This window comes from Aspergillus viridinutans (genome assembly GCF_018404265.1).
Source record: "Aspergillus viridinutans IFM 47045 DNA, scaffold_1, whole genome shotgun sequence".
Classification (NCBI taxonomy): domain Eukaryota; kingdom Fungi; phylum Ascomycota; class Eurotiomycetes; order Eurotiales; family Aspergillaceae; genus Aspergillus; species Aspergillus viridinutans.
Window position 1 is genome coordinate 546122 of NW_025091217.1, and position 4394 is coordinate 550515.

Genomic DNA, 4394 nt, shown 5'->3' on the forward strand with positions numbered 1-4394 from the left:
TCTAACTATAGTTAGATTTTATAAAGATAAGATAATAAAGCAGAACTCCTTAATTATATTAAAAATCTACTAAGTAACTCACCTCTCTATAAGCTCTTTAAAATACCCTAGTTAATAATCTATATAGTAAGGGCAACTTGGTTAAGCCTAAGATACTACTTAAGAAATAATAATCTATATTATAGATAGATAACTATTATCTCTATTAGATCCCTCTTTACTAGAACCCCCTCCCTTAGACCTATTTCTCATAGATACCTCTTACTAAGATATATCTATCTTATCATCTTTATTAAAGCCACCCTAATCTTCTTTAGCCTTACTAATATACTACTTAATATCCTAATTAATCTAATTATCCTTCTCTATATTAATATCTATCTCACCAACCTTATTAAGTAAAAACTAGAATTCCTAATTAATTTTAAATTAATCTATGCATATTAAGAGTATAATAGACTATATTATCTTAGGGTTTAGGCAGCTGCATTAGTAGTAGTAGATATCCTAAGCTATACTAAATAGATTCTCTAGCCTAATACTAGTTACTAGGATAGCAAGAAAGTCTTAAGTAATTAAGATAAGTATTAGATATTAAGAGGTATTCTTCTTCCACTAGTTAAGAATATTAAAGAAGTTATTATGTAGAAGGCAATCTAGAATCTTACTATAGTTAGATTAATAGAAGGATAGTAAGGGAAGGGGAACTTACTTTCTCTAAGATATTTAGAAAGTTTATTACTAGTAGATACTTTATCTAGAGAAATCTAGCATTATTTTAACTTATAAAGAGTATAATTTAGGCTAATTAGTAGTACTTAGATAGATAATAGAGCTTAAGCCTATAGATACTTCTTCCTATAATAGTTAAAGATCTTCCTAAGCTTAGTATAATATTCCTTAACTTAGTTATAGCTATCATCTGCCTAAGAAGCACTTTCAAAGAATAAAAGCTTTTAATATAGATTAAGAATTATGCTAATAGTATAAATAAGATTATAAAAGCTATAGGTCTTCTTATAGTAGTCCTTTAGCTTAGTATATATAGTCTATAGAGCCTTATAGAGTTATTTTTTCTAGAGCTATCTCTTATCCTAAAGGAGTGCTATTAAATTTTTAAGATAATTAAAGAGATATTTATAGATACTAAAGACTTAATATACTATAGCTCTAGTATATTCTAAGAGTGCAGTTATATAGAAGTAGAAATTATAAAGAAGCTAAAGGAGGTACTTAATATATTACTATTTTTCTAGATTAAGATTAAAGGAAGAGATATTATTCTCTAGCTAAGTCTTAATAAAATATTATATAGGTTTATATAATTAATTAGTATACTTTAATATTAGATATATTAAATTCCATCATATTTTATAATCTAGAAGCAGGAGTAGTGGACTACTAGTATTTAAAGATATTTAGATTTATTAAAAGAATTCTCTTTATTTTAGGCTTATAAGAATAAAGTATATAAGCTTTTAAATCTATATACTAGTTAGTATAAATCTAACTATAGTTAAATTTAATATATCTTTTTTATTATTTAGAGAAGGCCCTTTTCCTTAATCTTATAGTTCTTTTTATTTTACTTTATAGTAGGGTCATCATTCCATGCCTAGATATAAAGTATATAGAGAAAAGTAGTCACTACTAATTAAATTATATAGATAAGGTAAGGTAAATAGTATTAAGATTTAAGAAGTTAATAAAACTCTAGATTAAAGGAGAAAGTTAATATCTAGTTACTCTACTTAAGTTACTCCTTTAGTATTATTATAAGCTTAATAAATATTATTCTATTATTACTTATATTATTAGTAGTAATCCTAAGAATCTATTAACTTAACTTATACTTTTCTAGAACTTCTATTACTACTAAAGTAAGTCACTCCCCAGTATACTTACTAAAGACTAGTAGGAAACTAAGAAGAACCTTATAATAGTAGAATTTAGAATAGATCTAGTAGCTAGTAATTACTATAAAAGGTTTCTAGTCTAGACTTATCTAGTAATTAAGTGTAATTAATACCTTTACATCTAGTAGAAGAGAAGTAAGTAGTTCTTAATATATACTTATAGTAAGATCTATAAGATATGTTTTAATCTTATTATAGTTTAGGATTAAAAGATGTAATGCTAGCCTAGTAATTATATTAAGTATTTACTTAAATTATATATACTTAATAGTTTAGAAGGGAAGGTAATATATAATTAAAAACTATATAACCTAATCTCTAAATCCCTATACTAAATATTATAAAGTATATATATTAACCTAGGTAAAATATAGTATAATATTAGTAGTTAATCTAACTAAGATTAGATTTATAGAAATATACTATTACCTATAATAAATATATAGTAATAGTCTATTTACTTATAGTAGATAGACTATTACCTTTCTATAAATACTTCTAGCTAATTAGGTATGACTTTATAGTTATAGTACTAGAATAATCTAAATATAGATAATAGAAAAGTATATAATAGTATTTATAATAGACTTTAGATTTACCTTATAATTATATAGCTACTTTATTAAAATAAGTCTAGGCTAATAAATATTTCTTATCTCTCTATTTTATTCTTTTCTTCTTAATTAAGTTATCCTGTATCTTCCCCTATCTTATTTTATTCTATTATATAATAAAGATATCCTTTATATACATAAACTCCTTAGTTAAAGTATAATCCTTAAGGGAGGGAAATTTAATAACTTAGTCCTATCTATTAGACTTTATAAGGATCTTAAGGCCTGCAGGAATAGGTATAGGACTAAATAGAGAAGAGTTAATTAGGGGATCTACTAAAGAAAAGAAAATATTACTAGATAAAGACTACTAGTGTAGAAGTACTAGAGGTAAGGGATAATAAGAAGATAATCCTTTAGGTAGACTTATCTTAGATATAAGAAATAATATATTTAAAATTAGGGAGTTAAGGTAATAGAGAAGTTTATAATATTATAGTAGATTTATAACTTTATTAAAGCTAAAAAGGGCTAAAGGCATAACTAGATACCTAGAGAAGATAAGATTTAAATCTAACTATAGTTAGTTTTAGAAATAACCTAGTTTAAATCTAACTATAGTTAAATTAGGGACTTACTAAGAGGAACTCTACTATTCTACTAAACTATCTAAATACTTAAAGGCTTTAAATTATTAACTTATTATTAGCCTATATATAATTAAATCCCTCTAGCTACTCACAGTTAGCCTAAAAAATATTAATCTAACTAAGGTTAGATTATAGATATACTAAGAAAAATTTTCCTATAGTAAAAACTCTACTATACTTATTAATCCTTAGCCTTTAGTAAATTCCTCTAACTATAAGTACTTAGTATTAGATAATACTAATTTATCTATACCCCCCTCTTCTTTATAAAGGTTATCTAGGCTAACTTCTATAACCTTAAACCTATACTACTTATAGATAGCCCTTATTTTATTCTATAGTAACTATATAGTTATATAATTACTCTGCTCTAAGGCATCTTTAGAAGATTTAATAAGTCTAGTAATATTATAGTAATACTATTATATCTATTAGTCTAATAGGCTTAGTATACTAGTAATTAGTTAAAGCTTAAGGACTTTAATTAGAGCTATCTAAGTATCTAAAGAAAAGTTAGTTAATATTATTCTAACTATAGTTAGATTAATAAACCTCTCTTCCTTTTCTCTATTACTAGGTAATAGAGAGTATTCTTTACTACCTTCTTAGCTACTACCTTAATTCTTAACTAGACCTAATTAATATACTCTATATAATCTAGAGGCTATATCTTCAGGAAACTCTTCTTTCTTTTCTTTATAGTAGTAGGAGGTATATTAAAATTAAGTAATAAAGTAATTATATCTAGCTCCTTATTCTAATTATCTAGATTAATACTATATCTATATTTCTAGAGCATAACAGCAGCTTACTTAACTAGGTCTAATACTATATTATATTCTTCTTATAATTAAGTTCACTAGTTAGTATATCTCTAACTATAATTAGAATTAAGGTTTCTATATCTTAGATTAAAAGACTACTTCTTACCTATTTCTTTTTAAAACTACTTTCTTCTACCTATACTTATAAGTAGTTAGTATTATTCTTTTAGTCTCCTAATACTAGAGTATAGCTCTAAGTATATCTACCTTAAATATAAAGTAATTTCTAATAGTAGGAGAATTAAGACTAGGTATCTTATAGAGTAATTAATTTTCTTTAAAATTAGCTTAGGTAAAGATATCCCCCTAAAGATTATATAGAGTAAATATAGCTTCCTAGTCTAGTATTAGTATATAATCTAACTATAGTTAGATTAATTATACTTATAAGATTTTCAGTCATATTAAAGCAGGATATTAGACCTTAAAAATAAGGCCTAATACTCTAAT